The following is a 13,617-nucleotide window of genomic DNA, read 5'->3' on the forward strand; positions in this document are numbered from 1 at the left end:
TATAAATGCAGTCCGTTTACCAACTAAATGATCACTGAAGTAGCATTATGAATGTCCAGTGTTCTTTCCACCTCTGAGCCCATTGCATTTTAACTGTATGAAATGTGCTATATAAATAGTTTGATTGATTTGATTAATTTTTCTTCCATCATTTCTCATCATGTCACCATTGCATAGCTGATGGTGTTGATGCAGTGCTGTGCCGTACCTCGTCTAACCTCTAGGTCACAACAGTGAGCTGACTTTTCATATTCGTGATTTGGTAAACCTGCCTTAGATCCGCACACACCTACAGGGCCATCAAAAAAGACACGATAACGAATGTGAGGGAGTTGTGATCTAAAGCACACGGAAGACGGAACTAGGTGTACGGACAGAAGCGATGACAAACAAAAAGATGAGTAGGCTGGAGTGTCAGAGGTCAAATGGTCTCTCATTGTTAAGTGTGAAGGGGCAAGTCTGCTGAGCCCTCTCAGCAGGGATATGGGGAGGATGTGGAGTCATTAGTCTCAAACTTCAACTCCCTGATGATGAAAGATGGCCTGGGGTTCACAAAAGGGTTAGCGAGATTGCCGACAGCTCCTGTTGCATTCACGTCATATGGGTCCAGACCAAATCATTAGAATAAACAAAGCATCTTGGGAGCGTTTATGTCTTTGAAATCGTTTGAACCAGTCCGAGCAGTGAGAAGGACGGCGTCTGTGATTTTATCTTTTTATATCCAATGTACATGTATATTTATATTTTTATAGTTTAACACTTACTACCTCCTTTGTTGTCTCCTTTATGTTTCATTGAGCAATCATGAAATCCAGCTCATGATTGATCAACTGCAGTCATGAAATCCAGCATGTCACAACGTTGTGAATTTTCTGAAATTGATGTTTGTAATTATTTTTACATTATTTCAATACATTAAGGTTAGTAACTCATTATTTGCACTCCAGAATTAACGCCATGCCTCAACTTGTTTGCTGATTTTTCTCTATTGGCGCTGTCAGATATCAAAAGTAGAATTTGGGGGTATCCGGGTAGCATAGCGCTGTTCCATTGCCTACCGACATGGGGGGTCGAATCCCCGTGTTGCCTCCGGCTTGGTCGGGCGTCCCTACAGACACAATTGGTCGTGTTGGCGGCTGGGGAGCCGGATGTGGGTATGTGTCCTGGTCGCTGCACTAGCGCCTCCTCTGGTCAGTCGGGGCGCCTGTTCGGGGGGGGGAAGGAGAAACTGTGGGGGGGAATAGCGTGATCCTCCCACGTGCTACATCCCCCTGGCGAAACTCCTCACTGTCAGGTGAAAAGAAGCGGCTGGCGACTCCACATGTATGGGAGGAGGCATGTGGTAGTCTGCAGCCCTCCCCGGATCAGCAGAGGGGGTGGAGCAGTGATCGGAATGGCTTGGAAGAGTGGGGTAATTGGCCAGATACAATTGGGAAGAAAAAGGGGGGGGTCCACCCAGAAATAAACAAACAAACAAGCAAATAAATAAAAACTTAATTTGGGTTCTACTGACCAAACCAACATTTTCAGGTTCTTTTGTTACATCTAGGGAGTTGGCATTGCTGGTATTTACAAGTGAGGAGCAGGTATTTTCCTGAAAGCCTGGAGCTCAGTGGACAGCCCGTTGGTCCATCATGCTGGCAGGTACAGGATTCATGGATACAGAGACAGAAATTAAGTCACTTTAAAGGGTAGGGTATAGTGGCATGAGTTACACCTGTTTTTATTGGTGTCAGCTGACCCAAATGTAATCACCAATTCCTTCCTCCGCCTGTTACCAGGACATATGGAGCGAGTTTAGGGACACTTTTGGGTTGAATTTACATTTCTGGTGGGAAAATAGAAAGTTGCTCTCCAGCTAATTCAAAAGCACATGCTCGCCTGGATTGGAAGTGCAGCCGATAGTCACACCGGAGGGCAGTGTTCATTGGGTGCAGAATCCCAGGGTGGAACATTTTACTATTACAACAAATATTTTACAGAGACATGGTGTTGGGACAGTTTGCAAATGGTTTTGGCTTGAACATGCATCATGCCATGCATGCTTCCTTACTGTCTCTTTGGGATCATAAGATAAAACAGGGATCTGAACTGTGGGCAAGATGTTTCATTCATGCAACTGGAACTTTATGACAACTGGTGCAGCTGGAATCTGATACAGTAAAGGGCCTTGGTGGAGGTTTTCTTGGGCCAGCTTAGTCATCGCGGGTCAGCATGCATGTAATTTGAAAACAACAAGGCCTGCAATCAAACCCCGGACCCAATCTGTAGCTCCCTGTGGTTTTTTGCTCCGCAGGTCAGACATGTGCCTATAGCCCCTTCTTCAACTTTCTGAGAGATCAGATAAGATCCGACTCGGGGTCTAGCGCTGTGAGTTTACTCTAAACCCTACCTTAGGTTTGGGTTTCCTGCTACGCCTCTTCCTGATGGGGCACAGAACACAACCTGCTTACGTAAATAAGCAGGGGGAAGAGAGCACAAGGAGCCAAAGGTGAGGCCCTGTTGCCATATTTCACAGGAGGCACCATTGTTTAGCTCCAGACTTATTCCTTGCCATGCAAAGTAGTTTCCGGTCCCGCAAATTGCTCGAGCCGATAAATTTGCTGTTAACAGTAGGAAGAGACAACTTTCTGGCGGTTAGGCGAACTCGTGACACAACAAACTGGGGGAGGCTCCTTAGCCGATGCCGGCGCTGCCTGTGCTTTGTTTACACATACGCACATCAGGGTTGCCTCGCCTCCAATCCCCCGACCCAATGAAAACAGGATTTAATCCGAAATTTACAAAAGGACACTTCATGGTGACCAAGGGTAACTCCATTCACACAACAGTTGTCTGGTTCACTGAATGACTGGTGGGAAGACTGACTCATTTACATACATGCTAAACACATCCACGTAATGTAACGGATAAAAAAGTGAATACAACAAAACAAAATGTCATGTCCAACTGCACGGCAACTGTAGTGGCACATTGCTCAAGGATAGAATTTAAGGGTGGATTTACATTTCCTCCTAAGTGATGATAAGGTAGCATTGATCTGTGATCAATTTTACTAATTTTTGTTGGTAATTTTATATAATTTTCATCGTTATTCTGATTCTGATCTGCATGTTTTTGCACATTTGTCCTCGTTCATATCTGGATATCGGCTCTGTGCAGCTTTTCTTTCAATTGCCACGAGGATTTTAGTTAATAGACGTCTGAAGCAACCAATATTCCTCACAGAGAGTGAAGGTGATAGAGGGAGTCATTAACGTAGGCCATATGGACTTTCCTAAGTCCCACACAACAGATGCTCAGCCTTTGAGGACATCCCCTGTCCAACCTGTTTTCCATGAGAGCTCTGACAGCGCAGCCACTCATCACTGTCCTTCCCACTTTCTGTTCTATTCTAGTCTTGTTGTGGTGGTCATCTGTCCTAGCTGTTGTTCTGGAGCTCTAGAAAACACAGGCCTTTGTTGCTAATGTGACTAAGATAAGTTCTTCCAAACTCATTATTTATATGTGAAGGACTGACTCGCTGCGTCTCCTCGTGGGAAAAATAAAAACTCTTCCTGTTTCTCTCCTGACCTCAGCTGCAAACTCAGGATGTCTTAAAGACCAGAGAGCAGCGCTACCACTGGTTTCAAAGATCCCTTGTTTTCTTAGGCATGTTTGTGTTCTAGTGGTACATGGCAAAATGGGATATGTGAAAAAGGTGCTGTCTGGGAAGTGAGTCTTACTATTTGGGCAGGTTAATGCCTTGTAGGTAAAGAAAAATATCTTGCAATATTCGGGTTCTATGAAGCTTGCATCTATAACGCCCTATAAGCGTCTATAATGTCCTATAAGTGTAGCTATAAGTCATTGTAAGATTCATTATAATCATGTATAAGCCCTCACAACACCTCATAACCACCTTGTCAAATTAAAACGGATTTATGCATTATAAATATGTCATCATTAGCCTGCTTATCTGTCAAATGTCATAATGCATCATAGCCAACTTGTTTTGCTGAAGTTTTGTAGAGATGCATAATGAGACTTCAGCGCTATTTCACAGTCTTCAGCCATAGCCGTTAGTCATTGTAATACACATTATAGGAAAGTATGGGCGTTATAGATGCAATAGATGCTTATAGGGCATTATAGATGGGTATAGGGTGTTATAGACAAAAGCTTCATAGAAAGTGTTACCCAATATTCTTCAACACTTTTTAGATGCAAAGCACCTCAAGAATCCCATATTTAGCTATATCATTTGCAAAGAATGGGGGGGGGGGACCTCTCCGAGTCAAGTCAAGTCAGTTTTATTTGTATAGCCCAATATCCCAAATTACAAATTTGCCTCAAGGGGCTTTACAGCAACACAACATCCTGTCCTTAGACCCTCTCATCGGATAAGGAACAACTCCCTAAACACTCCCTTTAACAGGGAGGAAAAATAGGAAGAAAGCTCAGGGAGAGCAACAGAGGAAGATCTCTCTCCCAAGACGGGCAACGTGCAATGGATGTTGTGTTTACACAATTTACACAATACAACATTGAAAGAGTGAGCGAGTGCATCAGAAAATATATACTGATGTAAGATGCTAGAGTTTTTTTTATTAACATTATAATCCTCATTGGTTAGAAAATCGGCATGCCCTATAATGCCCTTTGTGTCATTAAGGTGGTTATTTAGTGCTGTGTAGACATACGTACATGGTTATAATATGGGTTACTATGAATGGCATATGACTGAAACAGCGCTGAAGTCTCATTATGCATCTCTACAAAACTTCAGCAAAACAAGTTGGCTATGATGCATTATGACATTTGACAGATAAGCAGGCTAATGATGACATATTTATAATGCATAAATCCGTTTTAAATTATAACCATTCATAATTGATTGACATAATGTATCATAAAGGTGGTTATGAGGTGTTGTGATGGCGTATACATGGTTATAATGAATCTTACAATGACTTAAAGCTACATTATAAGATCTTATTAATGCCCTAATAGGGCGTTATAGATGCAAGTTTCAAACGTGATCCATCACCTTTAACATGCTCGAACAAATCCATCTTTTGTGGTGTTTTTAAGTGTTTTTGATGCGTCAGCTTGCTTTTCCGGGTTGTTGGTTAGCAAAAATCCTAATTCAGACAAGCTAACTTTAGCTCCGCTGCAAAAGCATCTGTTTACAACGTCAGTGTTAAGCGCCCAATCAGGATGATGTAAATGATATGTAACGTTAGCTACTCTGTAGAAAAGGTAGAATTAGAATCTGAATCTGAATCAGAATCAGAATCAGACTGAAGTCAATGGGCCGTCCGGGTAGCGTAGCAGTCTAATCCGTTGCCTACCAACATGAGGATTGCGGGTTCAAATCCCCGCTTGGTTGGGCGTCCCTACAGGCACAATTGGCTGTGTCTGCAGGTGGGAAGCCGGATGTGGGTATGTGTCCTGGTCGCTGCACTAGCGCCTCCTCTGGTCGGTTCGGGGTGCCTGTTCGGGGGAGGAGAGGAACTGGGGGGCATAGCGTGATCCTCCCACGCGCTACGTCACCCTGGTGAAACTCCTCACTGTCAGCCGAAAAGAAGCGGCTGGCGACTCCACATGTATGGGAGGAGGCATGTGGTAGTCTGCAGCCCTCCCCGGATCGGAAGAGGGGGTGGAGCAGGAAGAGCGGGGTAATTGGTCGGGGTACAATTCACCCATTCCATCCATTATCCAAGCCCTTTATCCCAATTGGGGTCGCGGGGATGCTGGAGCCTATCCCAGCAGTCATTGGGCGGCAGGCGAGGAGAGATAGTGACACTAGGGGCGCCAGTTCACCAGAAGCCAAGGTATGGCAAAGTCAGATGACGTCACATCTGACATCACGTGACATCAAGTCCCTCAAATTCTCATTCCATATCAACCATGTGGCTCTGTGCTGGTAGTTAGCTACAACCATTTATTTCATTTATACAACCACGTCACCCTAATACAGTCAGAGCCTTGACTGAGTCAGTCTGAAAATCCCAACTTAGTCAGTGGTTGTGCTAGCTATTTTGCACAAATAGCCAGCTAGCTAACGTTACCTCAATCGTCGAAAATGCTAGCCATCCGGTAGACGAAGTTAGTGCAAGCTAATGGTAGAGGACCTTATTTTAAAGGTAAGTTAGCTAGCCGGTGAATGTGGTCCTCGGCAGCCCAAAAATGTTCTCAAAAAGTAAGATAATGATAATGACCCTTGTAGAACCCGATAATGTAATAAATCCCCGATAATGTAATAACTTCCTGATAATGTAATAAAATGATCCAACTGAGAAAAAAACATGTGTGGAAGTAGCTTGGAGGTAGCTTTGAGGAAGAGTAGAGCATTCATGCACGTCCAACTTTGACCTGTCGGTGGCCCTATTCCTCTCGAGCTTGCGTTGCTTAAACCAATGTTTCTCAACCGGGGGTCCGCGGACCCCTAGTGGTCCGTGGTGTAATTGCAAGGGGTCCGTGAAAATAAAATATCTTTAAAAAAAAGATCCTATGACATTTATAGAAATAGGATTATTTTACTCAAATGTGACTTAGACCTTTATCTACCTAAACTATAAAGGGTAACGGGACTTTTTTTCTCTAATTACATCTGTTTCACAAGTGTAATTTATTGTATTTTAATAAGAGATCTCGCTCCCGTTGCATTGTTAAAAGTTACTGCATAAGAATTCTGTTGTTACATCTATCTGAAAGTTACTGAATACATATTCTGTTTAGTTACATATATCTGAAAGTTACTGCATAAGAATTCTGTTTTGTTAACTATATCTAAGTTACAACTGAAAGCTCTTATTTTTGCCCCAAAGAGTGAATAAATGCTATAATGCAATTTAAAATGCAGTTTCTACTGTTTCTATCAAATTGCAACCCCCCTCCCCCAAGATCAGGTGGAGGGGTCCTCAGGGTAGATCAACAATACGCAGGGGGTCCAGGACCCCAAAAAGGTTGAGAACCACTGGACTAAACAGTATCGCCACTTGAATCCATTTATGGGTGGTCTGCTGTTAAATTATTATAATATTGGGGAATTATTACATTATCAGGACCAGGGAAATGAAGGCTAACCTGATGTAAACTACTAATAAGACACGTTAGCCCCTAGCTAACGGATCTGACCCTTTAGCCGAGCGGTTAGTGACGCCGCCTTGTGGTGCAGTACACCCCGTATCGAATCCCGCACCGGGCAAGAAAATAACCGGTTACATTGGTGGCGGGGGGGGGGGGATCCGGAAGTGTGCGAGGGCGCGCTTCCGGGGAGGGTGACGACTGTAAACTACAAGATCGGGCAACTTTCTTGCCCGGTGCGGGATTCGATTCGGGGTGTACTGCACCACAAGGCGGCGTCACTAACCGCTCGGCTAAAGGGTCAGACCCGTTAGCTAGGGGCTAACGTGTCTTATTAGTAGTTTACACTGGTAATGTAATAACGTCCCGTTAATGTAACACATTATTACATTATCGGTAAAAAGTTTATTACATTATTGGGAAATGTGCTTTATTACGTTATCAGGAAGTTATTACATTATCAGGTTTTATCGCATTTTCACTGGACTCAAGAGCAGATCTTTATTACATTATCGGGGTTATTACATTATCGGGTTCTACAACCCTCCCTCCCTAAAGTTTCGCCCTTGATAACACTCTAAATGTGTAACACGTTTGTAATATCTTACCTTTAATGGGAAGAACGTGGAAGTTAAGGCTACTATGCTAAGCACCAGTTTCCTCGATTCAGAGCTAATGTTAGCTAGCTAGTGAATGTGGTCCTCGGCAACCCAAAAATGTTCTCAAAAAGTAAGATAATGACCCCCCCTCCCTAAAGTTTCGCCCTTGATAACACTCTAAATGTGTAACACGTTTGTAATATCTTACCTTTAATGGGAAGAACGTGGAAGTTAAGGCTACTATGCTAAGCACCAGTTTCCTCGATTCAGAGCTAACGTTAGCTAGCTAGTGAATGTGGTCCTCGGCAACCAAAAATGTTCTCAAAAAGTAAGATAATGACCCCCCCCCTAAAGTTTCGCCCTTGATAACACTCTAAATGTGTAAAACGTTTGTAATATCTTACCTTTAATGGGAAGAACGTGGAAGTTAAGGCTACTATGCTAAGCACCAGTTTCCTCGATTCAGAGCTAACGTTAGCTTACCTTTGCTGTCGGGACTGCGTCGTCGCAGTGACCCGGTCGAAATATAAACAATCCCTGCCCCCAGCCGTTGGTGGGATGTCCGTGGGCCTCGAGGGATGTGGCATTTCGGACCCGTTCGCAGGTATAAGCACTTACACCGTAAACAAGATAGGTGGCGGTATCAAGGGACGAGGCTGGAGGCAGCATTGCGGGGTCAGCACGCCACCATTTTGCGGACAGGTCGTATGGATCCATGTTGTTAATTGACGCCAGTTTCTCCAAATAACGGTCCCTGGCGCCCTTGCTACGTTTGTCTCGTTGTGGTATCCTCTCTGCTTTTGTGTGCCTCCCCGTGGCTCCTTTAAAAGTGGTTTTATTTGCTGCCACCCGTCTCCGTGTTAGCTACTTCTACGCCACCGGCAATACCAGCAAAATGGCGGCTGGGTGACGTCACAGTCAACGAACACGCGTAACTGTCAAAGGCCGATCGAGTGAGTGACGACCGAAAGACGGGAGGTGAGCCAGGCGAGGTGCCGAGCCACTCGATTTTATTCTACTTCGTGCGATTAATGATTTTAATACAGTCATAAGATCGTTTAAAACACAGATAAATGTATAACTGAAGTATTGTAACGTGAATGGATAAGAAGACACGCTGGCTGACGGGTCTGACCCTTTAGTGGAGCGGTTAGCGATGTCTCCTGCGGTGCGGGCGATGCGGGTTCGCGTCCCGGCCGCGGCAGTTCCTGTGGTTGCGTTGTTCCCCCGAATTCGCTACAATATATTATTTCACACCGACCAGGCAGCCACGCCCCCTGGGAGACACCCTGGACAGGCCGCCAGGCCATCACATCAGGGTGCTGTAGCAGCAGTGGCGCCCCCAAGGGGTGGCCAGGCCCTGATACTATCCCTGCCCCCGCAGCCACGAGTCGTATGTGGAGAATATACTTCTGATTATACATAATAGGCTTCTATCTGATATTTTCATTTTTCATTTTTTTGGACATATACAATGTAACAATGAATCGTCTAACACAGTGGTTCTCAACCTTTTTGGGGTCCTGGACCCCCTGCGTATTTTTGATCTACCCTGAAGACCCCTCCACCTGATCTTGGGGGAGGGGGGTTGCAATTTGATAGATACAGTAGAAACTGCATTTTAACAAAACAGAATATGTATTCAGTAACTTTCAGATATATGTAACAAAACAGAATATGTATTCAGTAACTTTCAGATATATGTAACAAAACAGAATATGTATTCAGTAACTTTCAGATATATGTAACAAAACAGAATATGTATTCAGTAACTTTCAGATATATGTAACAAAACAGAATATGTATTCAGTAACTTTCAGATATATGTAACAACAGAATTTTTATGCAGTAACTTTTAACAATGCAAACGGTAGCGAGATCTCTTATTAAAATACAATAAATGACACTTGTGAAACAGATGTAATTAGAGAAAAAAGTCCTGTTACCCTTTATAGTTTAGGTAGATAAAGGTCTCAGTCACATCTGAGTAAAATAATCCTATTTCTATAAATGCCATAGGATCTTTTTTTTAAAGATATTGTATTTTCACGGACCCCTTGCAATTACACCACGGACCACTAGGGGTCCGCGGACCCCCGGTTGAGAAACACTGGTCTAACACGTTACAATATATACAGATACATAACACGTTAAAACAAGAATTGTTGTGGAACTCAAAACGTTACCTGTACCGGTATTAGTCTGTGCACATCAGATATTTAGTGACATTAACTGTAAAAAACCCCATAAGAAACCAAAGTATTTCAGTGTGCGTCTCCTTAACTCTCATATTGACCGTTTCCAACTAGCCTATACAGTACACCACAGCAGCATAACACAATTCCTGAAATTCAGTCACGGCTTTTGGTTTTGCTGGGCCACCCCAAGATTTTCAGGGGCCCCCGTTTGGCCCCCCCTATGAAAGGTTTCTGGGGGCGCCACTGCATAGCAACCCCACCACGGCCGGTCGGCTGGGATAGAAATCCATGTTTTGCTCTTGCAGTGTAAAGGCCTTTTTAGTGACAATGGCTCTGAGATCCTCCTGCCGACGGAGGATCTGAAGACCACGATCCCGTATCATTCTGTTCAGCATAAGGATAGAAACACGTGGATCTGCGTCCTACCCAATGCCGGCTGGTCTCGTAAGACCAGCAGAGGAGGGCCGCTTAACCCCGTCACCTGTTTTTCACAGGTGACGGGTTTCTTCATAACAGACTGTGCACAGAGGCCGTCTGTGTGGAAAAGCAAGTGAGTGAGACAAGGGGGATGTGCTTGTATAAATAAAGACCACCGGCAACGCATGCAGGACCGACAAGCCTCTACCTGTTTTTTTCTCACTATTATTCAAACGTCAAAACAATTTACACTGAGGAAAAACAAATAACTCCGCAGGTTGGGATGTTTATAGCGTCAGTGGCACCGGGCCAGTCTGGCCCCCCGAGCAAATATTTATATCCGCGTAACCGGTGACGTAAAATTTGGCAAATTTTAACAAGTACTGAAACACGTATCGATGGTACTTACTTAATAGGGGGGGGAGTATTTACTGAATTCAACAAAGTAATTGTACCTCCTAGCTAATGACAATTGGCCTTGAATATTTTGTTCCCCAAACAACAAAACCGTCCCCCTGAGACGCCCGAAAGGAGCGAGCCGGTGTGGAAGAACGGACAGAAACCAGTTCCCCTGATGTATAAATATGTTTACATGATACCTTTAAAGAAAGGCAGAATGCATTTACAGTAGTCGTGGTGGAAGGTTATTTTAGATCGTAGCCCCCGGCTGGAACAAAGGTGCACATCCGCCACTCCCTCGGTGACTAAGACCCCGAGAGCTATAATTTAATGTGGACACTGATACGAGCACAAACAGGGCGGACTGTCTGCGAGCGCCGATGTTCAGCCGAGAGGGCACGGGCAGGGCCATATGTCCTCCCCCTAGCTAAATAAAGAGCCACCTGATGGATGTGCTCTGATAACATAAATCAGGATATCCCATCAGGAGTGAACCATTGTTGCTCAAGTGGGCAGCCATCCTGACAGACGAGGAGCAGACATGCCTGCGTACTGTACCTGGGAGGGGACACCAGGTCCTGTTCTCTCGACTCGGACTCTTTCGGGTCATGTCATTACAGTGGCAGGGTCATTTATAGAGATGGAGTTATGCAATATGTTATCCGACGGGGGGCCATTCCTCTGCCGCGCTAGCCTGGCCCCTGCTAGCCTGCGAGTACATAAACCCGGCCTCGTGGATTTGAGGCGAGGATATTAACACTGGAGGTCCAATGTCAAGATCGTACAGCGGCGCGGCCCGAACACAGCTGACCCCCCCCCCACCCCACCTCCCCACTGTTTAATACATCCAGGTCACTTCAGAGCAAACAAACAAACCCAAAAAATGAGGAACCATGAAACCCGTATCGATGGCGTGAACAAAGAAAGCGCGTGGTAGACCCGGCTTCCGAAAACAAACAGCAAACGAAGCCAGATGGGTTTTCCAGTACAGGTCTGTTTGATTAGAGGAAACGGGGGACCGCTTCTTAGGGACTTCATTGTGATGTTTTGGTCTGTCCCACCTTTAAGGGACTTGATCAAGGGAAGCCTCTTGCGAAGCTTTGGCTCTCGCTGCGGCTACCTGCCCGCCTCAGTCGAGGGGCTGGGGGCGGGGGCGGGGGGGGGGGGGGACGGGACTCCCCGCCTGGAATACCTGGAAAACATGCGGCCTCCAGGAATCCGAGCCCCCTATGTCTTCAAGGATGTCTGATAACGCTGCTCGATATGCACATGAGTCACAAAGCGCCGCTGCCAAACTTGACATTAAGTCGGACGCTAGCTTCACTCGCTGTTCTTCCTGTCCCGCGCTATACTTATTAGAATAAAAACAAACCGCAGGACCGTGCACCTCAAGGTCAATAGATGTGTTAAGGCCCATTGTTAGCGGCTGGTAAACAGCTTGGAGCAATACCTGGGGATTTCCGGCGTGTGTGGCACGCACTTTAAGAAAAGACGGGCCTCCGCGGCTCTTTCTCGAGCGGCGCGTCGGGCGAGGAAGTCCACACATGTTCTCGTAACCCAGAGGAAGGAAGAGCCAGCTGTAAAGCCCCAAAACACCGCGTTCTGCGTGAATTCTGCCCCCCCTTTCTGAAAGCAACAAAACCTCAGTATCGTGGGAATACCTGACAGAAATACCGCCCTCGTCCGAAGGATGGAAGGAAAAAACAGGCGCGAGTATGCGGACCTTTATGGATCCGGGTGACAGTGAAAGGGATTTCTCGAAGATACTGACACCTTGTATTTAACTGAAAGGGGGCTGTGGTGGATTTGGGTCGATTCGAAGCGAGATTAGAGGAACCGTGTCAATACCGTGCATCGGCACGGTGCACATGCTCATCTCTCGAAACAATTACAAAACTCTCGGTCTGCAAAAATATCACATCATCCGTGTTTAGATTAAGTCAAGCACAAGAGCACATGAAAAAGTATTGAATTGTAAGTGCTTAAACAAATTACAGTGCCAAATATATATATATATATATATTTAGATGGTATAAAATACTGTATACGTAAACCAATTCAATTTTAGTTGATTTAACTTGGGTGGCGCAGTGGTTAGCGCGGTCGCCTCACAGCGAGAAGGTTGTGGGATCGAGCCCTGGGGTACTCCAACCTCGGGGGTCGTCCTCTGTGTGGAGTTTGCATGTTCTCCCCGTGTTTGAGTGGGTTTTCTCCTGCAGTCCAAATACATGTAGGTCAGGTGAGTCGGCCCTGTGAGATGGCCTGGCGGTCTGTCCAGGGTGTCTCCCCAACGACCACTGGGATAGGCTCCTGAGAGCAGGCTAAGCAGGTCGGATAACGGATGGATGGATGGATGCACGGATGATTTAACGTGCGAGACAGTTGAACATCTTCAAATGTGGATTTGCAAAATACGGCATGTTAAATTAGCTGTCCTTTGTAGTTGGCCTCCAGAATCCCAGATCTGCCATTTTGCTTTTCACGTCTACGTTTCTCACACATAAATCAGTTGTTTCGTGACTCGGTCGGTCCTTTGCAGACTTACGCTGAACAGGATACAGCTTGTACGCACTTTATCAGCAGCCAGAATACTCGGACAATTTATCAGCCGTACCGGCATATAAATAGTGTACAAAAATGGTGCCTAAAAAAAAACCAAAACAAAACATGCACTGTTATTTCTATTTCGAGCAGGAGTTTACACAGGTACCGATGAATCACCGAGGTCAGTCAGAGCCCAGTGGAGCCACAGGGGACTCGGAGACCCGACTTTTTCCACACCAGCCCGCACCGTCACAATGCTGGTGTCACTTTCAAGGATAAATAGGCCAGACTGTGGGATTCCTGCATGCTGGCTCAAACGCATCCATCAGGTAACAGGATGTGCCGACCACCCAATATAAATCCTAAAAAACGTGACAGTGGGCAGGAGG

The sequence above is a fragment of the Lampris incognitus genome, chromosome 8 (genome assembly GCF_029633865.1).
Source record: "Lampris incognitus isolate fLamInc1 chromosome 8, fLamInc1.hap2, whole genome shotgun sequence".
NCBI lineage: Eukaryota > Metazoa > Chordata > Actinopteri > Lampriformes > Lampridae > Lampris > Lampris incognitus.